This window comes from Epinephelus lanceolatus, chromosome 4 (genome assembly GCF_041903045.1).
Source record: "Epinephelus lanceolatus isolate andai-2023 chromosome 4, ASM4190304v1, whole genome shotgun sequence".
NCBI classification, from domain to species: Eukaryota; Metazoa; Chordata; class Actinopteri; order Perciformes; family Serranidae; genus Epinephelus; species Epinephelus lanceolatus.
The window spans coordinates 12,884,024-12,900,606 of record NC_135737.1 but is presented as its reverse complement, the minus strand read 5'-3'; the positions used below and the strand labels follow the sequence as shown (position 1 = coordinate 12,900,606).

At 45.6% G+C, this 16,583-nt stretch overlaps 16 non-coding genes across 16 annotated transcripts; all 16 read right to left on the bottom strand.

The window, feature by feature from the left end:
- Positions 1-691: 691 nt before the first annotated feature.
- On the bottom strand, positions 692-855 carry LOC144463039 (U1 spliceosomal RNA). The gene has a single exon (XR_013491181.1). It is a non-coding gene; the product is annotated as a U1 spliceosomal RNA (small nuclear RNA).
- Positions 856-1,862: 1,007 nt separating this feature from the next.
- Positions 1,863-2,053, bottom strand: LOC144463247 (U2 spliceosomal RNA). Its single transcript, XR_013491388.1, has one exon. It is a non-coding gene; the product is annotated as a U2 spliceosomal RNA (small nuclear RNA).
- A 719-nt stretch (positions 2,054-2,772) lies between these two features.
- Positions 2,773-2,936, bottom strand: LOC144463038 (U1 spliceosomal RNA). The gene has a single exon (XR_013491180.1). It is a non-coding gene; the product is annotated as a U1 spliceosomal RNA (small nuclear RNA).
- A 1,007-nt stretch (positions 2,937-3,943) lies between these two features.
- LOC144463186 (U2 spliceosomal RNA) lies at positions 3,944-4,134 on the bottom strand. Its single transcript, XR_013491326.1, has one exon. It is a non-coding gene; the product is annotated as a U2 spliceosomal RNA (small nuclear RNA).
- A 719-nt stretch (positions 4,135-4,853) lies between these two features.
- On the bottom strand, positions 4,854-5,017 carry LOC144462932 (U1 spliceosomal RNA). Its single transcript, XR_013491075.1, has one exon. It is a non-coding gene; the product is annotated as a U1 spliceosomal RNA (small nuclear RNA).
- Positions 5,018-5,998: 981 nt separating this feature from the next.
- On the bottom strand, positions 5,999-6,189 carry LOC144463272 (U2 spliceosomal RNA). The gene has a single exon (XR_013491413.1). It is a non-coding gene; the product is annotated as a U2 spliceosomal RNA (small nuclear RNA).
- A 719-nt stretch (positions 6,190-6,908) lies between these two features.
- On the bottom strand, positions 6,909-7,072 carry LOC144462931 (U1 spliceosomal RNA). Its single transcript, XR_013491074.1, has one exon. It is a non-coding gene; the product is annotated as a U1 spliceosomal RNA (small nuclear RNA).
- Positions 7,073-8,053: 981 nt separating this feature from the next.
- On the bottom strand, positions 8,054-8,244 carry LOC144463246 (U2 spliceosomal RNA). Its single transcript, XR_013491387.1, has one exon. It is a non-coding gene; the product is annotated as a U2 spliceosomal RNA (small nuclear RNA).
- Positions 8,245-8,963: 719 nt separating this feature from the next.
- Positions 8,964-9,127, bottom strand: LOC144463037 (U1 spliceosomal RNA). The gene has a single exon (XR_013491179.1). It is a non-coding gene; the product is annotated as a U1 spliceosomal RNA (small nuclear RNA).
- A 1,007-nt stretch (positions 9,128-10,134) lies between these two features.
- Positions 10,135-10,325, bottom strand: LOC144463245 (U2 spliceosomal RNA). The gene has a single exon (XR_013491386.1). It is a non-coding gene; the product is annotated as a U2 spliceosomal RNA (small nuclear RNA).
- A 719-nt stretch (positions 10,326-11,044) lies between these two features.
- Positions 11,045-11,208, bottom strand: LOC144462930 (U1 spliceosomal RNA). Its single transcript, XR_013491073.1, has one exon. It is a non-coding gene; the product is annotated as a U1 spliceosomal RNA (small nuclear RNA).
- Positions 11,209-12,189: 981 nt separating this feature from the next.
- LOC144463185 (U2 spliceosomal RNA) lies at positions 12,190-12,380 on the bottom strand. The gene has a single exon (XR_013491325.1). It is a non-coding gene; the product is annotated as a U2 spliceosomal RNA (small nuclear RNA).
- A 719-nt stretch (positions 12,381-13,099) lies between these two features.
- On the bottom strand, positions 13,100-13,263 carry LOC144462929 (U1 spliceosomal RNA). Its single transcript, XR_013491072.1, has one exon. It is a non-coding gene; the product is annotated as a U1 spliceosomal RNA (small nuclear RNA).
- A 981-nt stretch (positions 13,264-14,244) lies between these two features.
- Positions 14,245-14,435, bottom strand: LOC144463244 (U2 spliceosomal RNA). The gene has a single exon (XR_013491385.1). It is a non-coding gene; the product is annotated as a U2 spliceosomal RNA (small nuclear RNA).
- A 719-nt stretch (positions 14,436-15,154) lies between these two features.
- Positions 15,155-15,318, bottom strand: LOC144462928 (U1 spliceosomal RNA). Its single transcript, XR_013491071.1, has one exon. It is a non-coding gene; the product is annotated as a U1 spliceosomal RNA (small nuclear RNA).
- Positions 15,319-16,299: 981 nt separating this feature from the next.
- LOC144463284 (U2 spliceosomal RNA) lies at positions 16,300-16,490 on the bottom strand. The gene has a single exon (XR_013491425.1). It is a non-coding gene; the product is annotated as a U2 spliceosomal RNA (small nuclear RNA).
- Positions 16,491-16,583: the final 93 nt, after the last annotated feature.

The window sequence follows — 16,583 nt, the reverse complement described above, 5'->3', positions numbered from 1 at the left end:
AGTCTCCTCATTGAGACTCTAGCTCGCGGGTTCAATATGATTTCGATCGCTACAAAAACACACGGCAGACTGTGAACGTGAAGTTCGATGTTTTATGACTGATGGGCAACACAAATATGCATCCGATCGCAGACTTTTATTACAAAAGGTTATGGGAGTTAACGCGGGCCGAAAAGTGATACTGCCAATGGGTCAGCGGAAAAGGAGGGAGTCACAGCACGGTCTCTCGCGCCGACTGGTCGTAATCTGCTGTGTTTTTTTCGGCATGTTGTCAACCTTCAGAAGATTTCAAAACATAGAGTGCATCCATCATAAATATCTGCAAACTAAAGTAAACAATTTAAGATTTGTCTCTACTCGTTGACTGTCTTTATATTAACAACGGAGAGCCGCTGCCACTGTGACTTGACGCGTTTCACTGAAAAATGCCCCACTTTTAATACGGTGGGCGGGGGCATCAGTTGCAACCCACATATTATTCTAAATGACTGAGTGTGAGGATATAACAATATCATAGGAGCTTGTTTTGCTTCTTCAGTAGTGGCACAGATGTGAAGTGATGCGGTACCGACTTGCACTGACACAACGGGCAAGGGCAAAGCCTGTGATTGAGCGTGAAATGGCGTTTGATGCACGCGGTTCTCTAGTGCCATATGCTGCCACAGCTGTTGGTTGCATTAAACAAGCACATCAAGGGAGAGCGCGAACGCCGTCCCCCACTACCAGAAATTATGCAGTCGAGATTCCCACATTTGGGGAATTCGCAGAGGTCAGCTCAATCGGAGTGCAGTGACCGAGCCTCGCCCTGGGTGAACCACCTTCTTGATCATGGTATCTCCCCTGCCAGGTAAGTATGACTTGTACACCTCACACACAGGGGCCTCATTCACGGTCATACGATGATAGGTGATGGTGCTGGCAATGTATAGCAATGACCAGTCCAGAACCACACACTATAAAGGCTCTGATAATCTACAGAACGCTAATATACAAGAGACACTTTTGTAGTGAGACTGAACAAAACTTGTTCACATTTTACTTGAGAGAAATGGGCACATATCTCATCACGCCATGCTGTATATCCATAGTAAAAGCTAAGCTAACATGGCCAGGCTGTCCATTGATCGCCAATAAATGAGGCAAAAACCTAAGTGAGTTCACACCAGACAAAGATAAATGACACTGCAATCAAGTGTTGTTTGATCTGCATTTAAAAGAAAAAAGTCAGCGGAAAGACTAAAAAACAGGCCTGTCTCCTCACATTAGAGACACGGCGTGAGACACGGCGTGAGACACGGCGTGAGACACGCCCGCTGCTGCCACCTATTGGTCTGGAGTGTGAACAACACTTTGTTAAAAATATATCCACATGCTTCTCTGTTTGAAACTAAAGGAAAGAAGAAAATAATATTATAAATAAAAGCGCAACCATATGAAGAGTGTTTGCCTTTCTTTTGACATATCGGCACAGACCCGACTGTGGCAAACAGCGGCAGAAATTATGCAGAGTGGATTTTCACGTTGGGGGAATGGATCTATTCATCTGACTGAACTGGCAGCTAGTGGTCTCACTCAACAGGTACCGGTTCAATTCATTTTACAGTGAGATGCATGTAACAGGTCCTCAAAAGGAAAGTGCCAGACAGTGGCGAAAAGTTCAAACACGGCCAAAGTTCCAAAAAGAGAAGTTGGGCAAGTGTGTAAATGATGCCATAGCGCATGACTATTAGAAATGCGCACCTGGTAGAGGGGCTCAGTCAACACATACGCAATTTGCACGCTAGCATGGCGAAAACAAGAAATCAAGGCGAGGGCACATTAGAGACACGTCCTACGTGGTCTGTTTTCAACACGTTGAGGGAGGGGGGTGCACCGTTTCTGGAAGTGCTGCAATACCAGGTCGATGCGTGGAGTGGACGGGGCAAGCCCCTTTTCCATCTCCCTCTTCCAAAAAGCAATTTAATATATGGTCCCCGGGTAGGGGACGTATCAGATATTAAACTGATAAGAACAGATACTACACTTGATCTTAGCCAAAAGGCCGAGAAGCGATACTGACTGCTGAGTGAAGTGGGAGACTCAGTCTCCTCATTGTGACTCTAGCTCGCGGGTTCAATATGATTTCGATCGCTACAAAAACACACGGCAGACTGTGAACGTGAAGTTCGATGTTTTATGACTGATGGGCAACACAAATATGCATCCGATCGCAGACTTTTATTACAAAAGGTTATGGGAGTTAACGCGGGCCGAAAAGTGATACTGCCAATGGGTCAGCGGAAAAGGAGGGAGTCACAGCACGGTCTCTCGCGCCGACTGGTCGTAATCTGCTGTGTTTTTTTCGGCATGTTGTCAACCTTCAGAAGATTTCAAAACATAGAGTGCATCCATCATAAATATCTGCAAACTAAAGTAAACAATTTAAGATTTGTCTCTACTCGTTGACTGTCTTTATATTAACAACGGAGAGCCGCTGCCACTGTGACTTGACGCGTTTCACTGAAAAATGCCCCACTTTTAATACGGTGGGCGGGGGCATCAGTTGCAACCCACATATTATTCTAAATGACTGAGTGTGAGGATATAACAATATCATAGGAGCTTGTTTTGCTTCTTCAGTAGTGGCACAGATGTGAAGTGATGCGGTACCGACTTGCACTGACACAACGGGCAAGGGCAAAGCCTGTGATTGAGCGTGAAATGGCGTTTGATGCACGCGGTTCTCTAGTGCCATATGCTGCCACAGCTGTTGGTTGCATTAAACAAGCACATCAAGGGAGAGCGCGAACGCCGTCCCCCACTACCAGAAATTATGCAGTCGAGATTCCCACATTTGGGGAATTCGCAGAGGTCAGCTCAATCGGAGTGCAGTGACCGAGCCTCGCCCTGGGTGAACCACCTTCTTGATCATGGTATCTCCCCTGCCAGGTAAGTATGACTTGTACACCTCACACACAGGGGCCTCATTCACGGTCATACGATGATAGGTGATGGTGCTGGCAATGTATAGCAATGACCAGTCCAGAACCACACACTATAAAGGCTCTGATAATCTACAGAACGCTAATATACAAGAGACACTTTTGTAGTGAGACTGAACAAAACTTGTTCACATTTTACTTGAGAGAAATGGGCACATATCTCATCACGCCATGCTGTATATCCATAGTAAAAGCTAAGCTAACATGGCCAGGCTGTCCATTGATCGCCAATAAATGAGGCAAAAACCTAAGTGAGTTCACACCAGACAAAGATAAATGACACTGCAATCAAGTGTTGTTTGATCTGCATTTAAAAGAAAAAAGTCAGCGGAAAGACTAAAAAACAGGCCTGTCTCCTCACATTAGAGACACGGCGTGAGACACGGCGTGAGACACGGCGTGAGACACGCCCGCTGCTGCCACCTATTGGTCTGGAGTGTGAACAACACTTTGTTAAAAATATATCCACATGCTTCTCTGTTTGAAACTAAAGGAAAGAAGAAAATAATATTATAAATAAAAGCGCAACCATATGAAGAGTGTTTGCCTTTCTTTTGACATATCGGCACAGACCCGACTGTGGCAAACAGCGGCAGAAATTATGCAGAGTGGATTTTCACGTTGGGGGAATGGATCTATTCATCTGACTGAACTGGCAGCTAGTGGTCTCACTCAACAGGTACCGGTTCAATTCATTTTACAGTGAGATGCATGTAACAGGTCCTCAAAAGGAAAGTGCCAGACAGTGGCGAAAAGTTCAAACACGGCCAAAGTTCCAAAAAGAGAAGTTGGGCAAGTGTGTAAATGATGCCATAGCGCATGACTATTAGAAATGCGCACCTGGTAGAGGGGCTCAGTCAACACATACGCAATTTGCACGCTAGCATGGCGAAAACAAGAAATCAAGGCGAGGGCACATTAGAGACACGTCCTACGTGGTCTGTTTTCAACACGTTGAGGGAGGGGGGTGCACCGTTTCTGGAAGTGCTGCAATACCAGGTCGATGCGTGGAGTGGACGGGGCAAGCCCCTTTTCCATCTCCCTGTTCCAAAAAGCAATTTAATATATGGTCCCCGGGTAGGGGACGTATCAGATATTAAACTGATAAGAACAGATACTACACTTGATCTTAGCCAAAAGGCCGAGAAGCGATACTGACTGCTGAGTGAAGTGGGAGACTCAGTCTCCTCATTGTGACTCTAGCTCGCGGGTTCAATATGATTTCGATCGCTACAAAAACACACGGCAGACTGTGAACGTGAAGTTCGATGTTTTATGACTGATGGGCAACACAAATATGCATCCGATCGCAGACTTTTATTACAAAAGGTTATGGGAGTTAACGCGGGCCGAAAAGTGATACTGCCAATGGGTCAGCGGAAAAGGAGGGAGTCACAGCACGGTCTCTCGCGCCGACTGGTCGTAATCTGCTGTGTTTTTTTCGGCATGTTGTCAACCTTCAGAAGATTTCAAAACATAGAGTGCATCCATCATAAATATCTGCAAACTAAAGTAAACAATTTAAGATTTGTCTCTACTCGTTGACTGTCTTTATATTAACAACGGAGAGCCGCTGCCACTGTGACTTGACGCGTTTCACTGAAAAATGCCCCACTTTTAATACGGTGGGCGGGGGCATCAGTTGCAACCCACATATTATTCTAAATGACTGAGTGTGAGGATATAACAATATCATAGGAGCTTGTTTTGCTTCTTCAGTAGTGGCACAGATGTGAAGTGATGCGGTACCGACTTGCACTGACACAACGGGCAAGGGCAAAGCCTGTGATTGAGCGTGAAATGGCGTTTGATGCACGCGGTTCTCTAGTGCCATATGCTGCCACAGCTGTTGGTTGCATTAAACAAGCACATCAGGGGAGAGCGCGAACGCAGTCCCCCACTACCAGAAATTATGCAGTCGAGATTCCCACATTTGGGGAATTCGCAGAGGTCAGCTCAATCGGAGTGCAGTGACCGAGCCTCGCCCTGGGTGAACCACCTTCTTGATCATGGTATCTCCCCTGCCAGGTAAGTATGACTTGTACACCTCACACACAGGGGCCTCATTCACGGTCATACGATGATAGGTGATGGTGCTGGCAATGTATAGCAATGACCAGTCCAGAACCACACACTATAAAGGCTCTGATAATCTACAGAACGCTAATATACAAGAGACACTTTTGTAGTGAGACTGAACAAAACTTGTTCACATTTTACTTGAGAGAAATGGGCACATATCTCATCACGCCATGCTGTATATCCATAGTAAAAGCTAAGCTAACATGGCCAGGCTGTCCATTGATCGCCAATAAATGAGGCAAAAACCTAAGTGAGTTCACACCAGACAAAGATAAATGACACTGCAATCAAGTGTTGTTTGATCTGCATTTAAAAGAAAAAAGTCAGCGGAAAGACTAAAAAACAGGCCTGTCTCCTCACATTAGAGACACGGCGTGATCCGCCCGCTGCTGCCACCTATTGGTCTGGAGTGTGAACAACACTTTGTTAAAAATATATCCACATGCTTCTCTGTTTGAAACTAAAGGAAAGAAGAAAATAATATTATAAATAAAAGCGCAACCATATGAAGAGTGTTTGCCTTTCTTTTGACATATCGGCACAGACCCGACTGTGGCAAACAGCGGCAGAAATTATGCAGAGTGGATTTTCACGTTGGGGGAATGGATCTATTCATCTGACTGAACTGGCAGCTAGTGGTCTCACTCAACAGGTACCGGTTCAATTCATTTTACAGTGAGATGCATGTAACAGGTCCTCAAAAGGAAAGTGCCAGACAGTGGCGAAAAGTTCAAACACGGCCAAAGTTCCAAAAAGAGAAGTTGGGCAAGTGTGTAAATGATGCCATAGCGCATGACTATTAGAAATGCGCACCTGGTAGAGGGGCTCAGTCAACACATACGCAATTTGCACGCTAGCATGGCGAAAACAAGAAATCAAGGCGAGGGCACATTAGAGACACGTCCTACGTGGTCTGTTTTCAACACGTTGAGGGAGGGGGGTGCACCGTTTCTGGAAGTGCTGCAATACCAGGTTGATGCGTGGAGTGGACGGGGCAAGCCCCTTTTCCATCTCCCTGTTCCAAAAAGCAATTTAATATATGGTCCCCGGGTAGGGGACGTATCAGATATTAAACTGATAAGAACAGATACTACACTTGATCTTAGCCAAAAGGCCGAGAAGCGATACTGACTGCTGAGTGAAGTGGGAGACTCAGTCTCCTCATTGTGACTCTAGCTCGCGGGTTCAATATGATTTCGATCGCTACAAAAACACACGGCAGACTGTGAACGTGAAGTTCGATGTTTTATGACTGATGGGCAACACAAATATGCATCCGATCGCAGACTTTTATTACAAAAGGTTATGGGAGTTAACGCGGGCCGAAAAGTGATACTGCCAATGGGTCAGCGGAAAAGGAGGGAGTCACAGCACGGTCTCTCGCGCCGACTGGTCGTAATCTGCTGTGTTTTTTTCGGCATGTTGTCAACCTTCAGAAGATTTCAAAACATAGAGTGCATCCATCATAAATATCTGCAAACTAAAGTAAACAATTTAAGATTTGTCTCTACTCGTTGACTGTCTTTATATTAACAACGGAGAGCCGCTGCCACTGTGACTTGACGCGTTTCACTGAAAAATGCCCCACTTTTAATACGGTGGGCGGGGGCATCAGTTGCAACCCACATATTATTCTAAATGACTGAGTGTGAGGATATAACAATATCATAGGAGCTTGTTTTGCTTCTTCAGTAGTGGCACAGATGTGAAGTGATGCGGTACCGACTTGCACTGACACAACGGGCAAGGGCAAAGCCTGTGATTGAGCGTGAAATGGCGTTTGATGCACGCGGTTCTCTAGTGCCATATGCTGCCACAGCTGTTGGTTGCATTAAACAAGCACATCAGGGGAGAGCGCGAACGCAGTCCCCCACTACCAGAAATTATGCAGTCGAGATTCCCACATTTGGGGAATTCGCAGAGGTCAGCTCAATCGGAGTGCAGTGACCGAGCCTCGCCCTGGGTGAACCACCTTCTTGATCATGGTATCTCCCCTGCCAGGTAAGTATGACTTGTACACCTCACACACAGGGGCCTCATTCACGGTCATACGATGATAGGTGATGGTGCTGGCAATGTATAGCAATGACCAGTCCAGAACCACACACTATAAAGGCTCTGATAATCTACAGGACGCTAATATACAAGAGACACTTTTGTAGTGAGACTGAACAAAACTTGTTCACATTTTACTTGAGAGAAATGGGCACATATCTCATCACGCCATGCTGTATATCCATAGTAAAAGCTAAGCTAACATGGCCAGGCTGTCCATTGATCGCCAATAAATGAGGCAAAAACCTAAGTGAGTTCACACCAGACAAAGATAAATGACACTGCAATCAAGTGTTGTTTGATCTGCATTTAAAAGAAAAAAGTCAGCGGAAAGACTAAAAAACAGGCCTGTCTCCTCACATTAGAGACACGGCGTGATCCGCCCGCTGCTGCCACCTATTGGTCTGGAGTGTGAACAACACTTTGTTAAAAATATATCCACATGCTTCTCTGTTTGAAACTAAAGGAAAGAAGAAAATAATATTATAAATAAAAGCGCAACCATATGAAGAGTGTTTGCCTTTCTTTTGACATATCGGCACAGACCCGACTGTGGCAAACAGCGGCAGAAATTATGCAGAGTGGATTTTCACGTTGGGGGAATGGATCTATTCATCTGACTGAACTGGCAGCTAGTGGTCTCACTCAACAGGTACCGGTTCAATTCATTTTACAGTGAGATGCATGTAACAGGTCCTCAAAAGGAAAGTGCCAGACAGTGGCGAAAAGTTCAAACACGGCCAAAGTTCCAAAAAGAGAAGTTGGGCAAGTGTGTAAATGATGCCATAGCGCATGACTATTAGAAATGCGCACCTGGTAGAGGGGCTCAGTCAACACATACGCAATTTGCACGCTAGCATGGCGAAAACAAGAAATCAAGGCGAGGGCACATTAGAGACACGTCCTACGTGGTCTGTTTTCAACACGTTGAGGGAGGGGGGTGCACCGTTTCTGGAAGTGCTGCAATACCAGGTCGATGCGTGGAGTGGACGGGGCAAGCCCCTTTTCCATCTCCCTCTTCCAAAAAGCAATTTAATATATGGTCCCCGGGTAGGGGACGTATCAGATATTAAACTGATAAGAACAGATACTACACTTGATCTTAGCCAAAAGGCCGAGAAGCGATACTGACTGCTGAGTGAAGTGGGAGACTCAGTCTCCTCATTGTGACTCTAGCTCGCGGGTTCAATATGATTTCGATCGCTACAAAAACACACGGCAGACTGTGAACGTGAAGTTCGATGTTTTATGACTGATGGGCAACACAAATATGCATCCGATCGCAGACTTTTATTACAAAAGGTTATGGGAGTTAACGCGGGCCGAAAAGTGATACTGCCAATGGGTCAGCGGAAAAGGAGGGAGTCACAGCACGGTCTCTCGCGCCGACTGGTCGTAATCTGCTGTGTTTTTTTCGGCATGTTGTCAACCTTCAGAAGATTTCAAAACATAGAGTGCATCCATCATAAATATCTGCAAACTAAAGTAAACAATTTAAGATTTGTCTCTACTCGTTGACTGTCTTTATATTAACAACGGAGAGCCGCTGCCACTGTGACTTGACGCGTTTCACTGAAAAATGCCCCACTTTTAATACGGTGGGCGGGGGCATCAGTTGCAACCCACATATTATTCTAAATGACTGAGTGTGAGGATATAACAATATCATAGGAGCTTGTTTTGCTTCTTCAGTAGTGGCACAGATGTGAAGTGATGCGGTACCGACTTGCACTGACACAACGGGCAAGGGCAAAGCCTGTGATTGAGCGTGAAATGGCGTTTGATGCACGCGGTTCTCTAGTGCCATATGCTGCCACAGCTGTTGGTTGCATTAAACAAGCACATCAAGGGAGAGCGCGAACGCCGTCCCCCACTACCAGAAATTATGCAGTCGAGATTCCCACATTTGGGGAATTCGCAGAGGTCAGCTCAATCGGAGTGCAGTGACCGAGCCTCGCCCTGGGTGAACCACCTTCTTGATCATGGTATCTCCCCTGCCAGGTAAGTATGACTTGTACACCTCACACACAGGGGCCTCATTCACGGTCATACGATGATAGGTGATGGTGCTGGCAATGTATAGCAATGACCAGTCCAGAACCACACACTATAAAGGCTCTGATAATCTACAGAACGCTAATATACAAGAGACACTTTTGTAGTGAGACTGAACAAAACTTGTTCACATTTTACTTGAGAGAAATGGGCACATATCTCATCACGCCATGCTGTATATCCATAGTAAAAGCTAAGCTAACATGGCCAGGCTGTCCATTGATCGCCAATAAATGAGGCAAAAACCTAAGTGAGTTCACACCAGACAAAGATAAATGACACTGCAATCAAGTGTTGTTTGATCTGCATTTAAAAGAAAAAAGTCAGCGGAAAGACTAAAAAACAGGCCTGTCTCCTCACATTAGAGACACGGCGTGAGACACGGCGTGAGACACGGCGTGAGACACGCCCGCTGCTGCCACCTATTGGTCTGGAGTGTGAACAACACTTTGTTAAAAATATATCCACATGCTTCTCTGTTTGAAACTAAAGGAAAGAAGAAAATAATATTATAAATAAAAGCGCAACCATATGAAGAGTGTTTGCCTTTCTTTTGACATATCGGCACAGACCCGACTGTGGCAAACAGCGGCAGAAATTATGCAGAGTGGATTTTCACGTTGGGGGAATGGATCTATTCATCTGACTGAACTGGCAGCTAGTGGTCTCACTCAACAGGTACCGGTTCAATTCATTTTACAGTGAGATGCATGTAACAGGTCCTCAAAAGGAAAGTGCCAGACAGTGGCGAAAAGTTCAAACACGGCCAAAGTTCCAAAAAGAGAAGTTGGGCAAGTGTGTAAATGATGCCATAGCGCATGACTATTAGAAATGCGCACCTGGTAGAGGGGCTCAGTCAACACATACGCAATTTGCACGCTAGCATGGCGAAAACAAGAAATCAAGGCGAGGGCACATTAGAGACACGTCCTACGTGGTCTGTTTTCAACACGTTGAGGGAGGGGGGTGCACCGTTTCTGGAAGTGCTGCAATACCAGGTCGATGCGTGGAGTGGACGGGGCAAGCCCCTTTTCCATCTCCCTCTTCCAAAAAGCAATTTAATATATGGTCCCCGGGTAGGGGACGTATCAGATATTAAACTGATAAGAACAGATACTACACTTGATCTTAGCCAAAAGGCCGAGAAGCGATACTGACTGCTGAGTGAAGTGGGAGACTCAGTCTCCTCATTGTGACTCTAGCTCGCGGGTTCAATATGATTTCGATCGCTACAAAAACACACGGCAGACTGTGAACGTGAAGTTCGATGTTTTATGACTGATGGGCAACACAAATATGCATCCGATCGCAGACTTTTATTACAAAAGGTTATGGGAGTTAACGCGGGCCGAAAAGTGATACTGCCAATGGGTCAGCGGAAAAGGAGGGAGTCACAGCACGGTCTCTCGCGCCGACTGGTCGTAATCTGCTGTGTTTTTTTCGGCATGTTGTCAACCTTCAGAAGATTTCAAAACATAGAGTGCATCCATCATAAATATCTGCAAACTAAAGTAAACAATTTAAGATTTGTCTCTACTCGTTGACTGTCTTTATATTAACAACGGAGAGCCGCTGCCACTGTGACTTGACGCGTTTCACTGAAAAATGCCCCACTTTTAATACGGTGGGCGGGGGCATCAGTTGCAACCCACATATTATTCTAAATGACTGAGTGTGAGGATATAACAATATCATAGGAGCTTGTTTTGCTTCTTCAGTAGTGGCACAGATGTGAAGTGATGCGGTACCGACTTGCACTGACACAACGGGCAAGGGCAAAGCCTGTGATTGAGCGTGAAATGGCGTTTGATGCACGCGGTTCTCTAGTGCCATATGCTGCCACAGCTGTTGGTTGCATTAAACAAGCACATCAGGGGAGAGCGCGAACGCAGTCCCCCACTACCAGAAATTATGCAGTCGAGATTCCCACATTTGGGGAATTCGCAGAGGTCAGCTCAATCGGAGTGCAGTGACCGAGCCTCGCCCTGGGTGAACCACCTTCTTGATCATGGTATCTCCCCTGCCAGGTAAGTATGACTTGTACACCTCACACACAGGGGCCTCATTCACGGTCATACGATGATAGGTGATGGTGCTGGCAATGTATAGCAATGACCAGTCCAGAACCACACACTATAAAGGCTCTGATAATCTACAGAACGCTAATATACAAGAGACACTTTTGTAGTGAGACTGAACAAAACTTGTTCACATTTTACTTGAGAGAAATGGGCACATATCTCATCACGCCATGCTGTATATCCATAGTAAAAGCTAAGCTAACATGGCCAGGCTGTCCATTGATCGCCAATAAATGAGGCAAAAACCTAAGTGAGTTCACACCAGACAAAGATAAATGACACTGCAATCAAGTGTTGTTTGATCTGCATTTAAAAGAAAAAAGTCAGCGGAAAGACTAAAAAACAGGCCTGTCTCCTCACATTAGAGACACGGCGTGATCCGCCCGCTGCTGCCACCTATTGGTCTGGAGTGTGAACAACACTTTGTTAAAAATATATCCACATGCTTCTCTGTTTGAAACTAAAGGAAAGAAGAAAATAATATTATAAATAAAAGCGCAACCATATGAAGAGTGTTTGCCTTTCTTTTGACATATCGGCACAGACCCGACTGTGGCAAACAGCGGCAGAAATTATGCAGAGTGGATTTTCACGTTGGGGGAATGGATCTATTCATCTGACTGAACTGGCAGCTAGTGGTCTCACTCAACAGGTACCGGTTCAATTCATTTTACAGTGAGATGCATGTAACAGGTCCTCAAAAGGAAAGTGCCAGACAGTGGCGAAAAGTTCAAACACGGCCAAAGTTCCAAAAAGAGAAGTTGGGCAAGTGTGTAAATGATGCCATAGCGCATGACTATTAGAAATGCGCACCTGGTAGAGGGGCTCAGTCAACACATACGCAATTTGCACGCTAGCATGGCGAAAACAAGAAATCAAGGCGAGGGCACATTAGAGACACGTCCTACGTGGTCTGTTTTCAACACGTTGAGGGAGGGGGGTGCACCGTTTCTGGAAGTGCTGCAATACCAGGTCGATGCGTGGAGTGGACGGGGCAAGCCCCTTTTCCATCTCCCTGTTCCAAAAAGCAATTTAATATATGGTCCCCGGGTAGGGGACGTATCAGATATTAAACTGATAAGAACAGATACTACACTTGATCTTAGCCAAAAGGCCGAGAAGCGATACTGACTGCTGAGTGAAGTGGGAGACTCAGTCTCCTCATTGTGACTCTAGCTCGCGGGTTCAATATGATTTCAATCGCTACAAAAACACACGGCAGACTGTGAACGTGAAGTTCGATGTTTTATGACTGATGGGCAACACAAATATGCATCCGATCGCAGACTTTTATTACAAAAGGTTATGGGAGTTAACGCGGGCCGAAAAGTGATACTGCCAATGGGTCAGCGGAAAAGGAGGGAGTCACAGCACGGTCTCTCGCGCCGACTGGTCGTAATCTGCTGTGTTTTTTTCGGCATGTTGTCAACCTTCAGAAGATTTCAAAACATAGAGTGCATCCATCATAAATATCTGCAAACTAAAGTAAACAATTTAAGATTTGTCTCTACTCGTTGACTGTCTTTATATTAACAACGGAGAGCCGCTGCCACTGTGACTTGACGCGTTTCACTGAAAAATGCCCCACTTTTAATACGGTGGGCGGGGGCATCAGTTGCAACCCACATATTATTCTAAATGACTGAGTGTGAGGATATAACAATATCATAGGAGCTTGTTTTGCTTCTTCAGTAGTGGCACAGATGTGAAGTGATGCGGTACCGACTTGCACTGACACAACGGGCAAGGGCAAAGCCTGTGATTGAGCGTGAAATGGCGTTTGATGCACGCGGTTCTCTAGTGCCATATGCTGCCACAGCTGTTGGTTGCATTAAACAAGCACATCAGGGGAGAGCGCGAACGCAGTCCCCCACTACCAGAAATTATGCAGTCGAGATTCCCACATTTGGGGAATTCGCAGAGGTCAGCTCAATCGGAGTGCAGTGACCGAGCCTCGCCCTGGGTGAACCACCTTCTTGATCATGGTATCTCCCCTGCCAGGTAAGTATGACTTGTACACCTCACACACAGGGGCCTCATTCACGGTCATACGATGATAGGTGATGGTGCTGGCAATGTATAGCAATGACCAGTCCAGAACCACACACTATAAAGGCTCTGATAATCTACAGGACGCTAATATACAAGAGACACTTTTGTAGTGAGACTGAACAAAACTTGTTCACATTTTACTTGAGAGAAATGGGCACATATCTCATCACGCCATGCTGTATATCCATAGTAAAAGCTAAGCTAACATGGCCAGGCTGTCCATTGATCGCCAATAAATGAGGCAAAAACCTAAGTGAGTTCACACCAGACAAAGATAAATGACACTGCAATCAAGTGTTGTTTGATCTGCATTTAAAAGAAAAAAGTCAGCGGAAAGACTAAAAAACAGGCCTGTCTCCTCACATTAGAGACACGGCGTGATCCGCCCGCTGCTGCCACCTATTGGTCTGGAGTGTGAACAACACTTTGTTAAAAATATATCCACATGCTTCTCTGTTTGAAACTAAAGGAAAGAAGAAAATAATATTATAAATAAAAGCGCAACCATATGAAGAGTGTTTGCCTTTCTTTTGACATATCGGCACAGACCCGACTGTGGCAAACAGCGGCAGAAATTATGCAGAGTGGATTTTCACGTTGGGGGAATGGATCTATTCATCTGACTGAACTGGCAGCTAGTGGTCTCACTCAACAGGTACCGGTTCAATTCATTTTACAGTGAGATGCATGTAACAGGTCCTCAAAAGGAAAGTGCCAGACAGTGGCGAAAAGTTCAAACACGGCCAAAGTTCCAAAAAGAGAAGTTGGGCAAGTGTGTAAATGATGCCATAGCGCATGACTATTAGAAATGCGCACCTGGTAGAGGGGCTCAGTCAACACATACGCAATTTGCACGCTAGCATGGCGAAAACAAGAAATCAAGGCGAGGGCACATTAGAGACACGTCCTACGTGGTCTGTTTTCAACACGTTGAGGGAGGGGGGTGCACCGTTTCTGGAAGTGCTGCAATACCAGGTCGATGCGTGGAGTGGACGGGGCAAGCCCCTTTTCCATCTCCCTCTTCCAAAAAGCAATTTAATATATGGTCCCCGGGTAGGGGACGTATCAGATATTAAACTGATAAGAACAGATACTACACTTGATCTTAGCCAAAAGGCCGAGAAGCGATACTGACTGCTGAGTGAAGTGGGAGACTCAGTCTCCTCATTGTGACTCTAGCTCGCGGGTTCAATATGATTTCGATCGCTACAAAAACACACGGCAGACTGTGAACGTGAAGTTCGATGTTTTATGACTGATGGGCAACACAAATATGCATCCGATCGCAGACTTTTATTACAAAAGGTTATGGGAGTTAACGCGGGCCGAAAAGTGATACTGCCAATGGGTCAGCGGAAAAGGAGGGAGTCACAGCACGGTCTCTCGCGCCGACTGGTCGTAATCTGCTGTGTTTTTTTCGGCATGTTGTCAACCTTCAGAAGATTTCAAAACATAGAGTGCATCCATCATAAATATCTGCAAACTAAAGTAAACAATTTAAGATTTGTCTCTACTCGTTGACTGTCTTTATATTAACAACGGAGAGCCGCTGCCACTGTGACTTGACGCGTTTCACTGAAAAATGCCCCACTTTTAATACGGTGGGCGGGGGCATCAGTTGCAACCCACATATTATTCTAAATGACTGAGTGTGAGGATATAACAATATCATAGGAGCTTGTTTTGCTTCTTCAGTAGTGGCACAGATGTGAAGTGATGCGGTACCGACTTGCACTGACACAACGGGCAAGGGCAAAGCCTGTGATTGAGCGTGAAATGGCGTTTGATGCACGCGGTTCTCTAGTGCCATATGCTGCCACAGCTGTTGGTTGCATTAAACAAGCACATCAGGGGAGAGCGCGAACGCAGTCCCCCACTACCAGAAATTATGCAGTCGAGATTCCCACATTTGGGGAATTCGCAGAGGTCAGCTCAATCGGAGTGCAGTGACCGAGCCTCGCCCTGGGTGAACCACCTTCTTGATCATGGTATCTCCCCTGCCAGGTAAGTATGACTTGTACACCTCACACACAGGGGCCTCATTCACGGTCATACGATGATAGGTGATGGTGCTGGCAATGTATAGCAATGACCAGTCCAGAACCACACACTATAAAGGCTCTGATAATCTACAGGACGCTAATATACAAGAGACACTTTTGTAGTGAGACTGAACAAAACTTGTTCACATTTTACTTGAGAGAAATGGGCACATATCTCATCACGCCATGCTGTATATCCATAGTAAAAGCTAAGCTAACATGGCCAGGCTGTCCATTGATCGCCAATAAATGAGGCAAAAACCTAAGTGAGTTCACACCAGACAAAGATAAATGACACTGCAATCAAGTGTTGTTTGATCTGCATTTAAAAGAAAAAAGTCAGCGGAAAGACTAAAAAACAGGCCTGTCTCCTCACATTAGAGACACGGCGTGATCCGCCCGCTGCTGCCACCTATTGGTCTGGAGTGTGAACAACACTTTGTTAAAAATATATCCACATGCTTCTCTGTTTGAAACTAAAGGAAAGAAGAAAATAATATTATAAATAAAAGCGCAACCATATGAAGAGTGTTTGCCTTTCTTTTGACATATCGGCACAGACCCGACTGTGGCAAACAGCGGCAGAAATTATGCAGAGTGGATTTTCACGTTGGGGGAATGGATCTATTCATCTGACTGAACTGGCAGCTAGTGGTCTCACTCAACAGGTACCGGTTCAATTCATTTTACAGTGAGATGCATGTAACAGGTCCTCAAAAGGAAAGTGCCAGACAGTGGCGAAAAGTTCAAACACGGCCAAAGTTCCAAAAAGAGAAGTTGGGCAAGTGTGTAAATGATGCCATAGCGCATGACTATTAGAAATGCGCACCTGGTAGAGGGGCTCAGTCAACACATACGCAATTTGCACGCTAGCATGGCGAAAACAAGAAATCAAGGCGAGGGCACATTAGAGACACGTCCTACGTGGTCTGTTTTCAACACGTTGAGGGAGGGGGGTGCACCGTTTCTGGAAGTGCTGCAATACCAGGTGGATGCGTGGAGTGGACGGGGCAAGCCCCTTTTCCATCTCCCTCTTCCAAAAAGCAATTTAATATATGGTCCCCGGGTAGGGGACGTATCAGATATTAAACTGATAAGAACAGATACTACACTTGATCTTAGCCAAAAGGCCGAGAAGCGATACTGACTGCTGAGTGAAGTGGGAGACTCAGTCTCCTCATTGTGACTCTAGCTCGCGGGTTCAATATGATTTCGATCGCTACAAAAACACACGG